General features: G+C 36.0%; 1 protein-coding gene across 4 annotated transcripts in view; it reads left to right on the forward strand.

Annotated features, from left to right (window-relative positions):
* LOC103138016 (rho GTPase-activating protein 12-like) overlaps positions 1 to 13,872 on the forward strand; it is a 75,270-nt gene that overhangs the window by 20,231 nt on the left and 41,167 nt on the right. The gene's annotated exons all lie outside the window — the stretch shown is intronic.

Consider the following 13,872-nt stretch of genomic DNA (forward strand, 5'->3'; position numbering starts at 1 on the left):
GAATAAAACTTGTGTGCTTGAAAAGCAGATTTAAGTTGTGATCCAGAAATCTAGATTTGGTTAAACTTTTGGTGAATTTCAAAACTATAAATGCTTATTCTAAAATTTTTCTGTTTGCCTACTTTTAATGCCTTTCTTAATGTCTTTATTGCAAAAATGTTCAGTTTGTTTCGTCTTCTGGCACAAGCATAACTGCAACTTATCAAATGTAGAATGGATGGTTCATATCCAAGGGTCTGCAGCCTGCAGCTTTAACTCTTATCTGCTGTGCTGTCATATAACCAAATAAGAAATGTTTTTGATTAAAGAGGCCATAAAAAAATTGTGGTTTTATCAATTTTTCTGTATCTGCATGAAATATCTACAAAGGAGCACCAGTAGAGCAGCGTTTTTAAAAAATAATTTAATGCTGTTTAGCTTAAGGTTTTGTGGGCGACTTCTCGTTCTTCTCTTTGCATATCTGAATGTGTTTAAGACTGAAATAGATCCCATTATGTTTTGCAGAAGTGCAGTTCCTTTACATGAGTCATTTGCATTCCTTATCTTTTGTTTTGTTTTTCCATCTCTTTATATGCAGCCAGTCTTCAACAGATTTCTCTTGTAAAAGAGATTTTTTCACCTCAATGAGACAAACCTGGTTAAATAAAGATTATTATCATAGGAAGGGCTCACTCAGCTGGCCTTATTCTGTAAAACAGTTATTTTCCGCCTTTATATAAGTTAGAAGACTCATGTTGTTAAAATAAAACAATGAAATTCTAATATTTTTTGGCTCTAGCTGGTTGAATTGTTCATATGTTTATGTTTTATTAAATCAGAACAGTCCAGACTGGTTTGGTCACAAATACCTACGATCTACTAAAAGCTTACAGTTATATATATGTCTGCAGAAGGTCACTGCGCTTTAGCAGTTGATTTTCATTTCCTATTATGCAAAAGCTTCATTTTAGTTTCTAGATTTGTTGTTAGGTGTTGATATGGCCTTACGGATCAGAGGTCAAAGGTTGGAGTAACCGGTTTACACATGGCAGCAAACTGGAATGATCAGATCATCCCAGCTTGAGCCTTTTCAATCTCCCTGTCTGACACCGGTCTGGTCAATGTGTTCTGCAATACAAGGTTACAGAAACGAGATCTGGACCCACCCAGCCGGAGTTACGGGAGTGGCTAAGCTCATGTGCAACCTCTTTTATTTCCGGTAGCGTTTCTGCTTGCACAAAAGTTTCAAAGCCTCTCTGTGTGTGAAACTTGATTGCCTCATTTTTGATGAGATGTGGGACAAAACGGGTTCCAACATTTCCTCGTAGCTGAAGGCCTCCTTATTTGGAGTTGCACCATAAATTAACCCGGACATGCCAAGGCAAGCGTTCACAGGCATGATGGCAGCAGCTTGCAATGTGAAGTAATTTCTGGCTGAATCATCTTTTAACCAGACTGCTACAAAACCAAAACCCTGGTGTCTCTTTAAGACGTAGCTTAAGTATAAAATGCTGCCATTTTGAATTTGATCAAGCAGCAAAGAAACTAAGTTTTTAACAGACTTACACAGCGGTACGACACATTGTTTCAAATAAAGCCTAAACATATATCTTAGTTTGCTAAAGTGATACTATAGCTAATTAATTTGCTGGTTTAGCTAGTTAGCTTACAGTAGACTTTGCAGAAAGAGACAGTATTTTTTAAAAAGTTACATTTCCCTTTTGTAGACGTAGGTAACCACGTTACTGTGATCCTGCTAGTTCAGATTGTTACAAGAAAAATCCAAGTTATCCTAGTTATGCAGATGATACTCTGCTCTATATTGCAATGTCTCAACATGACTATGAACCCATTAAAGCAACAAATAAATGTGTGGATGTACCATAACTTTCTTCAACTGAACAGAAAGAAACCTGAAGTTATTAAATTGGAACTATTAATGGACGATCACTAACCGAGAAAAAGTTCTGGGAAGAACCCAGAACAAGAATCAAACATGGGGAACCAACATTTAGCTTTTTTGTTTTTCTTTTTGTTGTTGTTACCCTTGCCTTTTTGTCTTTCTATTGGTTTTGTTGTTTTGTTCCTATTTTCTTTTAATTCATGTAAAGCACTTTGTACTGTGTTATTGCTGAAAATGAGCTGAAAACTAATGATCAGGCCTGAAACATGGTTGTACTCATAGACTCTGACCTGAACCTTCAGAGTCGCATAAAGAAGGTTACAAAGTCGGTCTTCTATCACCTGAAGAACATTTCCAGGATTAAAATACTAAAATCTAGAGAAACTCCTCAATGCCTTTAGTCGCATTGATTACATATAAAATCCTTTGTTTTATTGTAATCACTGAAATCAACCTCATATCAAACAAATGTTTCTTTAAAATTTGATTAAACTGTCTCCAGCTTTTATAAATGCATAGACTGGATGTATACTGGAGGCTTGAGCTGTGGAAAAACCTCCAAATGAGCCAGTGGTGAATGTAAAACAGCCTTTGAAGTATCCGTGTCACATAGTCGATAGTGTTAGCAGGATAAGTCGGTCCGTCATGCGTGGAGTCTCCTCTCCAAAGCTCTTGTGTTCACCTGTCAAGCTGACACCGCCTGTACAACCTTGAATGTCTGCCGGCTCCCAGCGTGTCAGCCTGAGTTTGCACATTTCACAGTGATCTGTGCAGAAATCTCCTTCCTATGGGAGGCGGCGATTGAATTGACTTGACAAAAGATTAAACGAATGGACATTACAGAGTGAATATAGTGCTGAGTCATTGTGGGAAATGGATGCACACTGACTGCTTTCTCTTCTGGACTTCCTGTTTTGAGGAGATTACTTTATTTTGGATTTGATTAGCAGATTCATAAAATGTTTACTCTTTTCTTCTTCTTTTTCTTCTTCTTGATTTCTCTATGGAGTTAAAAGTCTTCACATGATCCTTGGTTTTCTGTCGTTTTGCACAGCTTTTCCTCTTGATCTTGTTCAACCGGTTGGACCTGAACAGGTTTCTGTGCCTTGCGTCTTTACATGTCAGAAACCAGAAATGTGATCAACTCTTTTGCTAATTTGGATTTAAAACCAAAATTACAATTTAAACCCAGGGAAATTATGGTTGATCTAAATGGGAAACACATTTTTCTCATCAAGGAAAGATGGAGTTTATGAATCTAAAGTTAATGCTTATGGTTTATCTGCGCTTTGCCAAGTCATGTTTAGATCTGTCATAACAAATTTTACCTGATGATAAATTGTCCCAGAAGTTATTGAGATAAATTATAATATTATTCTTCACAGACCATTTTAAAGTAGTATAATGGTAACAATAATGCAAGAACACACTTTAAAAGATCAATAAACTTTGAATTCTGATGAACAGTTAATACCGGAACTGGAAGACATTTAAATTACCCAAAAATAAATTAAACAAAGCAACAGAAAAGACAAATAAACTAAAATTTCCTTCAAAAAAATGGTTAGTTGAGACCAAAGCACCAGACTGAAGACTTTTGTTATCCAGTTTTTGGTCAAAATAGACAAAAGAAGAAAATTATAAATCATCAAAATGGGAATTATTGAGTTTGTTTTTATTTATCATGGTATTTACTGATTTATTGCGACAGACATGGTCATGTTCTCACTGGGTTTAAGTTGTTATTTAAATTGAGCCCATTTTGGTTCGCTGCTCTTCTTCACAACTTAATTTAGTTAATATATCTGAAAGTGTTTAAGGATGAGAAACATCTACTTGGTTGGATATAAAAGGTCTGCTCACATTTTATCTAACACACTTCTGAGTGAGAAATGATTACAGTTTGTTTTTAAGATCGAGTGAAAATTATTTCAGTTTTTTTTCTATCTCTAAAGCTCCCATTAGAATGACCTTGCAGGTTTTTCCTTTGCTACCAGAGGCAATCACAGCCTGTTTCTATCTCTGGCTGCTTTTCTCTCCGCTCTGCTTCAACCCCCGACTGGAAGCTATGAGATGGAAAACTGCCTGGAGTCATTTTGAAGTCAGGTTACAGCAGCACCTGTGCAGTGCAGTTCTCTCTATTTGTGGATTCTCTTCAACCTTTTCTGTTGTGCATTTTAAACAGTTTTGCAACCCAACTTCCTGCATTTAAATGTATTTATTATGATTTACATTATTAAAAATCCTCTGGATCTGGTTTCTAGATCATTTCTCTTTGCATTGCTCCTCCTTAAGAGATGGTAATCTTTTTATTTTGATGTTTTACCATAATTAGCAGTGGTGGTCACCGCTAACTAAAAAGTTAGTAGTACTAATCCTGAAGCACTAATTATAAACATTAGTTCTGCTAACATGAAAGTGCTACATAAACACAGTATTTAGAACTAATTTGAATCCAAATCATATCTGCCATTGAAACACTACAACNGAGCAGCTCTTCGACTGAACATCTCCAGGTCAGAATCGTCTTCTGTTGCATGTTGGTCAGCAGCAGGGGTGCCGGGTTTCCTGCAGTGTTTTATAAGCCTGGCGTTTGTTTTATAAGCTTGGCATGGGTGGTTTATTTATCTTAGTTTTATTAAAGTTAGCATTATAGCTTAGGTTTTGTTAATAATGTCTTCCATTAATGCATAATTACTAGTGATATTTTCAAATTCTCTGTCAGTATAGTAGACTGCCGGATGATTGCCCTAGCGCCCCGACCACCGGGATTAGAAAGTTTTCAGGGCGAAGCCCTGGGGATGCAAGCAGTTAATCAACTTGGCATTAATTAATGGTTTATTAGATTAAAATTAGTCCCAATCGATTAGCAACCTACTTTTAGTGTTGTAGTTTGGCCTCCATCCAGTAGAGGGCGCTGGTGGTTATAGGAATGAAAAACTTTCCAAACAGAAACATTCTCTTCATGTGGTTCTGTTTTGAAATATAAATATTTGGCAAGCTTCTTGAAGCTTCACTATGCAACTTTTAAAAAATATATTTTTTTTTTACATATTTGTTGAAACTTTCACTTTCATGACTGTATGGCATGAGCAGATAATCTGTGAAAAAAATTGAGCTCCTCCACCTTTGGCAATGTCACATTGCTAACTAGAAGCAACCAATCAGAGCCAGGAGGAGGGTCTTAGCGCTGTCAATCACCCAAATATGGAGCTGCTGCTAAACCCCACTCCATCCCTTTTTAAATGTGCAGTGCGTAACTTTTATTTTTAAAATGTGCCAAAGTTTTTAAAGTAAGACAAAAAACCTTTTCAAACATTTTTAAATGTCTCCTTAAAAATTGTTTGAACAAGGTTGAAAATATTTAACCAAGTAACTAAGCAAGTACAAGAAAAATACATATCTTATTGATATTTAAATTAAAGAAGGTAAAACATCTTCACAGATGTGCATTTAGATGAAAATACTGCATAAAGTTTTCCTTAGAAGGTTGTTCTTAGTGTTTTATCTTAAAATACTGAGCCAACTCTCTTCTTTGTATTGACTAAAAATACCAACTCCTTTGTTTTTGTTTTTGACCTTTTCTGTTCGCTGCGGTGTTCAGCGTCATGTGTCCCCTCTCACCGACGTCACAACAGACTGATTATGTTTTCTCTGAAAGGTTATCAGAAGCTCAACATATGCAGTTTCAGTACATCAAGCGGAGCTCCTTCCTTCCTCAACATTTCTTTGCCCCAGTTTAATAGCAACAAAGGTCAAAGTAGTTACGCTCATTCCATTTTGTCCTCAAGCAGTCCGGCTTTGGCTGTCAGCAACTCGTCTGCACTAAACTCGTTCCTGGGTCAGGTCAGTGTTACCTGACACACATGCATTTAGCATTTTCAAAATTTTATCATTTATTGTTTTAGACTCTGAGCATTTAAAATAAAAATCAGAGGTACTGTGAATGTGAACGCTGCATATCACTGCGTGTTTCCAGTCCTGCTGAAATGCAGCCGCAGCTAAAACTCCTGAAAGCAATCACCAAAAAGAGTAACGATGCTCACCTCTGTGCCAGTTTAATTACGTAATGGTTGAAGATGCAGTTGGTTTGAAAATTTAAAACATGCAAATATTTATAGCTGTGTGACAACAAGGACAATAAATTATAATTTTATGGGGTTTTTTATGCTTTAGTTGAGTATTTTTGGCTGCAGAACAACCATTTATGAAGCAAAGAAATTATTTATCAGAAGTACTTTGTTTTCTTTGAACCCGTTTGTCTAGAGCAGGGATGTACAAACTTTTTGTCACTTGGGGGCCAAGAAAATAATAATAATAAAAAAACAATTATTATTATAATTATCATTAGTTTGTAATTAGGTTATGTTGGATCCAAACCTTAAAAATGATTTAGCATGTTTGCTATATTCAAAGAAAGACGTGTAGTTTTCAAATTATTTTGGTCTTAATTGAAAAAATTTATTTGCAGTTATAAGAACAGGATTTGGGTCACTTTCCTTCAGAATGCATGCTAATATTTCACCAAGTTCAAGTATTTAATTAGGACAATGTGAACTGTATGGCCTACGAGATAATTTACTAAAAAATAAAGGGAACTGAGCTAAATAGAAACCGATTTTCGGTAAAAGTCTCTAGATAAACGAGGTTCTATTTATGATAAAATCTTGTGATAAAAAGACGAATACTTTGTGTTGGACTTCAACTAATTTTCTGGCAATGGAAAATGTTATTTTCTTACTTAAAAAGCAGTAGAATTATGTTTATTTGCATATTTTAATGTACTTCGAATGGTGCGTAAAAAGCTTAAATGAAAAAATTGCAGAAAGTGACAATTTTCATCATAGTAATACGAATAATAACAATACTAATACTTTATTACATTATAAAATGACACTAAGTATATAGATAACACATAATTCTGCCCCTTTAATGGTATTAAGAACAAATTTAAGGCAAAGAAACCCAAAAGAAGTAGGAAAATGTTGTAAACCAGAACCACAGTGTCAGTGGAACAGAGTAGAGGCGCGTGTGTTTGTCCGGCGGTTGGGTCGCACTCCTTTTTTCAAGCCTCTCCAGCTCCTGCTGACACGCTGCTCAAGTGGAGAGTTAAGAGTGGGATGTGCCGAAGTTGCCAAGCTCTTATCTGCTGGCTGGAGCAAACACAGAGAACCACTTTGTCAACAAGCAGTTGCCTCTGGTCTTTCATTGTTTAATCCCCGAGCTGTTGTCTCAAACTGATTTCACTTAGTTATGGCCAGTAAAAAGAGAGGTTTGGTTTGTTTTTCAAAAATAAAGGATATTATGAAAAAATTCAGTATTTTTTGTTGCTTACGTCAACGTCATGCTGCATCAATGCAGTAAATAACACAAAAACACGCCCAACCAAATACTGAGTGCATGGAAATTAGGATATTTCTGACATATTTAGAAAATCCTTTTTTGATCTTATGTAATATTCTAAATGTCTAAGACTTTAGATTTTCTAAAACAAGTGTCAAAAATGGACATCTTCAATAAGGTTGAAATGATCAATTGGATTAATCGTGATTAATCAATTATTTATTAATTGTCAACTAATATAGTAATCATTAACTGGAGTATACAGACTCAAAAAAGTAAATTTGCTGAAAAAACAACACATTTAGAACAGTAGTTAAGAGAAAACTACAAGGTAAATATATTTGCTTGCAAGACGAAAACAACTTGGTTTGTAAAAATGTTTTACTCAGAACTTCTCAAATAGTTAGTTTTAGCTTCACCTGGTTCAGATTCACATTCATTTAAAAGAAAACTGAGTTATATGTTTATTTTAATACAGTTTGAATATTGTGTAAAAAAGAGTTAACTGGTCAAATGAAAAATCTGCACAATGTGCTAATTTGTTTATCTGATTAATCATCAGTTTAAAAATATATTTTTTAATCTTTTGTAATATTCTTAATATCTGAAACAAAAATGTTGCATTTTCACTACGCATAAGTCATAATCCTCAAATTTACTAGAAATATTTCACTGGATGTATACTGAATCTTTTATAAAAACAAGTGACCTTTTCACAATGTTCTACTTTGTTTTTGCTGTTTTTGTATGTCAAACATTAGAAATGAATGAAGAAATGCCTGTAAACAAGCCAGTCATGATATTTCTATTGCGGTTGACCATAAATTCTAAATATTTCAAACTCACCATCTGATACATCACTGTACCAACGTGCTTTCACCGCCTGAAAAAGCTTCCAGCCGCCTGGGATTGGACAGTGAACTCAGTGAAGCAGACGCTCCCCTGTAGCCACTTAATAGAATAGCTGTCAAGGTCTCAGTGTGTTTTAATTTGCTGCTTCGCTGCACTTTCTCGTCTGCTGCTTTTCATCATCCCGCTGCCTCCGGGATCATAATAATCCTTCGTCATTTGCTGTAAAATGTTTGTAAGAACCCAACATGATGAGCTGAAGCTAAAAGTCACTTTTCCTCTAGAAAGCATTCTGTTTAGAGCCGTCTCTCTGCTGCAGCCGACTGCAGGACAAGGCGTCAGTTTTAAAAAGTAAGCTTTAGGTGAAGGATAACTCTGCATTGTTTGATTTAGTGTGATTCACCATGCAGAGTTCAAATATTGCATCTTCCATATGATTGTTGGAGGCATCGGTTTTGATGATTTGTGTGGAGAGAATGGTTTGACTTTAGGGCGCTAAAATTGTGGTTGCTTGAAGAAAAAATTAGATTCCTGTTTGTTTCTTCCAACCAGTTCCCAGTTGCCTCAGGTGGCATAAACCCTGAAATAGGCTGACCTAAAAAATGAGGTCATGGGGGTGGGGAGTTGAGTCGGTCTCGTTGGACTGTCAAATATTTTTAGGATGTATTCCCACCTGATAGTCCAGTAGACTCCGTCTGATTGGTAACCAAAATTGCAACATTTGTTATATTTTCAGCTGCTGTATTTTGCTTTCATGCTGCACTGTGTCGAACACACCAAACTAATTGAGAAATCTATTCCCCTCCTCACCTGTGGAGGTGCTACACCAATAACTACTGAGGTAAACGGCCACACCAAAGTTCCCTTCAACCGAACTGAGACAGATTTGTAGGTGGACCAGCGTTTGCTTTTTTGGTCCTCACCAGAATTTGATTGTGTATTCATACATACTAAAATAAACCGAACTTTAAAATCGAATTAACTACGGTTTAATTAAACCGGAATAAGCAGAGCTGGTGTGCATGCACCCTAAAATAATAATTTTTTATTTTTTTTTTCACAGTTATTACTTATTTTTTAAATGCAGTTTAAAAATTGGGAGCAACGTCAACAAGCTTACTCGCAATTTGGAGTTGTGTGTTGCTTGCAGACCCTGCACCCTTGGTTTAACTGAAATCTAATGTCGTTGTACCTGGGTGTTCAATACATCTTTTATCTTTTGGACAATTAATCTTAAATATTAAAACAGATGGTGTGTAAATCAGTTGCTTCTTGGCCCTTTTAACTTCTGTCTCACCACTTGAAGTAGTTTGAGACTTTACTTATCCCCTCTGAACCTTGATTGTCACAGTTAATAGCACCTCTCCACCCTGATGAGCCCCACTGCTCTTTATGAAATGAAATGTAATCAGCTTAAAACCTCCAACTACTCCCAGACACAAGATTGATTGGAGGAAGCAATTCCTCGCGTGTTTGATTGCCTCCTTACATTCACTGAGCTTCTCGTGTCCTAATTAGATCTTTTTCCAATTGATTTGAAAAAAGTGACACAAGGAAGAAGTTGAGCAAAGTAAAAACACTGATTCTGGGAACACCTGAGTGGTTTGCATTGTCTGTTGATTCTCCGTTTATTGAGATGTCTGATGGTAGCAGCATCCCAAATGTCCTTCAGCTGTAGACCTTCAGATGGAAACACGGCAAAGCTCAGGTCGTAATTTGGAAAAATGCAAGATTGTTTTTTTTTATATCCTTGGACTGTTTTGTTTTTAATCTTTTCGTACACTTTGTACTAAAAGAAGATTGTGACTTTGACCTAAACGAGGCCACCACCAGTTTGCTAATTTCATCCCAGATCTCATCTTAGTTTGAAACAGATCTCATCTTAGGGCTGAAACGATTAATCAGAAAATTAATTGATCAGCGATTGATTAATCGTTTACAAACTCAAAACATGCTATTTACTGACAGAGTAAATGGCATGTTTACTTTTTGTAAACATGCCAGAGCAAACATGCCAAAACATACTTTTTTACAAAAAGTAAACATGCCAGAGCAGTGATTAAGCCAAAACTGTGAAAAAATACATACATTTTCCATTTAAGATAAAAAAATAAATAAATCTGTAAATTTGTTCTCCCAGATCCCTTCAAGTCTTCCAGATGCACAGTTTTTGCTTCACCTGGTACAAATTCTTAAAAAAAAGAAAAGAAAAGAAAAAAAATCTCCTAGATTAACCAATTATTAATTTCTTAATCCAAAACATAATCAACAGATAATCCCTATATGTGAAAAGCTCAGAAACGTATATCATCACATAAAGATGATATAAGTATTTTTTTAGCTGCAGATGCATCTGCTGCTACAAATGCACTGCAAAACCACAACATCTTCCTAAGTAATTTTGGTCTGGTTTCTGGTGGACGTATCTTGAAATAAGACAAAACTAACTCACAAGTAATTTTTTAGAAAGAAATAAAAACGTGTTTAATATTGGTGAAAACATACTGGTTACATTGGCAGATAACAGGTGAAAAATGCTTTGTTATAAGTGACCAAATAAGAGTTTGTGTTTTCGCAGTGACTGAATGCTGTATTGTTGCATTTTTATCAGTAAAACATTTATTTTCTTATTTAAAACAGGATTTTGATTGTTCTTAATGTGTTTCTAATGTTGTATCAAAAAGGTTAAATGAAAAATCTGCAAAATGTGACATTTTTTTGTTTGATTAATCATCAGAATAATTGATTACTGATATAATTGTTAGTTGCAGCCCTAATTATTGACTCATTTGACCTTAAGGAATGGCTCTAGAAGTCATTTTTGGTGACAGAGCAGCAGGTATTAAATAATAGGAAACGTTCTGGAGGAGGGCAGTAAACTGCGGTGTTGTCTGCTGCGTGTGAATCAATGTCACAAAGCGTCAGCCTGGCGGGTTTGTTGTTCTCTTGTATCATATTATGCTCACGCTTGAAGCTTCAGGCCATCTGGCAGCTGACCTTCTGCTTTACTGGACAGTTATTGAGCAACAGGGCGTCGGGTGAGACACTGACCTTGTGATTTAGCTAAATACTTCCCTTTTGTTTTATTTTCTTCATGAAATCGTCTCTTCAAATTCCACTTAACTGTTTAATCTGTTTTTTTTGTAAGTCTAAATCAGACATGTAACTAGTAATGTTTATATCTTGAGTTTCACATGTTTCTTTTTGACTTGAACTCATTTCAGCTGTGATTTAAAGCAATCACTGGTTGTAAACTGAGCTACAAAGAGCAGAAATACTTAGTAGAATAGAAATACATGAGAAATGTGTGGGGTCAGGGGTGGGCATTTATTGTATTGTTTATCAATTATGACGATAAGAATTTAGATTTATCGTTTTCGTAATAAATTCTGATTTATGACAGAATAAAACATAACCATCCAGCATCATCGGAAATGTTTTCTCCACCAAGAGCATCAATAAATATAATTAAAATGTGAAAATATGATTAAATCTTGTTACTGTGTGCAGTTTGGTGATACAAATCACATTTTTTTTAATTAACTGAAGAAGCCAATTTTAAATAAGAATGTTTCTAAAGACCAGTTTTTGTGTTTGTGGTGCTATGAATGCTAAATGTGTCATGGTGATAAATTTTGTTGGATGATAAATTGTCCCAAAAATTATTGCAATATACAATATTATTATTTTGAGAATATTTTCAACTAATTTATTAATAATAATGACTTATTGGTACAAGTGTACTTTCTCAAAAATAATAAAAAAAAAAACTTTAATTTCTAAAGAACATTTATCACTGGATCTGGAAGAGAATTTAAATATCAAAAATAAAAATAAAAGAAACAGTAATAAAATGGATTATAAAGCCTCTGTAACCAAAAATCACATTTCAATAAATAATAATCAATCAGATTAGACAGGGAAAACAGGCAAAAGTGGCAGGAAGTGCAAACGAACTACTTCGTACTTGGTGCCGATATTAAAGGGCAGCGTCTCTTTAACAAACATCGTCATTTTAATTTAACATGCAGTTAATTGATTTATTGCTGATACGTAGTTCCCATGTGACATCAAACGTCTGTGAACTTTGTAGCTGACGGCCATCTTGGCAGGCGGTTACTATGACAACAATAAACAAACCAAAAGCTTAGCAGTAGCTTTCGCCTTTTTCCTAACATATAAGCAATATAAGTACATTACAACTATTATTCGATCACAATTTTTGAGTACTTTACCCACTTCTGTGTAATATATCAGTCATATTTACTGTAGTACTTAGTAGCAAAATTAGCTTAGCTAATGTAGCTTTTATCTGCTAGCTAAGATGGACAAGTAGCCTATGTTTTTGTTCCTACATGTGCTAACTATGCCAGTCACCAGAACCTTGTTATTCACTCCAAGAGTTCAGACGTCCTTAACTTTTAATTGTCTCATATGGTGTGACAATCTGACAGCAGCCATTTTGTCCATGCATCTTTCTCTTGCACATTGGTCAAGAGTGTTCACATATTTTCTTTTTGTCGGTTTCGAAGCCATGTGTCCGCTATGCATTGCGCTGCACTTGTCTACCAAGATGGCGCGGCTCACTTCCAGTCCAGACTTGTGGGAACCAGAAGCCGTACACTTACCTAAATTATCATCATTTTTGTCATTATCACAATACTACCACAACATTTTGTGACGGAATAAGTCCATATCTGTCCTGTTTACTAATAATTAGGTATGATCCAGTTTAAAATGTTACCGTTTCCAGTGATTTGAGGAACAGATGTGTGGTAGTCTTTCTCTGTCTTTGTGGAGATTTTTCTAATCCCTCTGGGAGCTTTACAGCGATATGTGTGTGTGCACATGTTGATTATTATGTCAGCTGCGACGTGTGTGTCAGGGCAACATTATGGCATTATGAAAGGACAGGTCAAGCTACGTTTGTTGTGGCAGGGCACTGCTGATTTCCCCCTCTCTGTTTATGTAAGAACCAGTGAGTTAGAGTCGATGTATAAAAGGAGGGCTTGAGGGGTTTCTCATAGTGGGATCATCTGGTTTGCCACAGGGACAAGTCAGACTCTCACACACTCACAGAGAGAGAGAGAGAGAGAGAGAGAGAGAGAGAGTTGGTGAATAGGCAGGAACTGCTGTGTTCCTCTGCATCATCAGCATCCTTCATCAGTGCTGCTGGCTGGAAAGCTTATTGTTTCTCTGCAGCTTTGACTCTGCTGTTGGACAGTATGTACCCAGACGAGAATGAGACGGTAAGCCGCATTCTTTATCTCTGCTTTTATTCGCTGCTGCAAGTTTATCTGCCTTTTTGCACAGCAATTTTTTTTTTCTGCAAAGTCAGTGCAACCTTCACTTTTGTTGTGTGACATTTAGTTCATGCAGGTGATACGGCTGGTTCATAGTTTTCTGTTGCACACAAAGACTTTGTTTTAATTTTGTGCTCATATTGTTTTCATTGATGTTTCTGCTGCAGGTAAATATTCTCTACCACTGCTCCCAGTGCAGTAGAGAATATTTACCACTGAAGTTTGCCTCAGAGAAGACTTTTTAGTGTACAGCATTGATTTAATCTGTATTTCAGAAGTTTTGAGTTAACCTGAAATATTTTATCTGAGTGTGGGAAGCGGCAGGGCAGCCAGAGGATGCACTCAGCGTTTGACTCCATGCATTACATAACCGTCAGCTACGTAACGTTTGTTTGGACAGCTGCCTGGTGAGATGAGCTCTGGGCAGAACCCATGATGACACAGGAGTTTCAGTGAGGACAGATCATTCTGTGGTATTAACTTTGGGATTTTCAA

Source organism: Poecilia formosa, unplaced genomic scaffold (genome assembly GCF_000485575.1).
Source record: "Poecilia formosa unplaced genomic scaffold, Poecilia_formosa-5.1.2 Scaffold45, whole genome shotgun sequence".
NCBI classification, from domain to species: Eukaryota; Metazoa; Chordata; class Actinopteri; order Cyprinodontiformes; family Poeciliidae; genus Poecilia; species Poecilia formosa.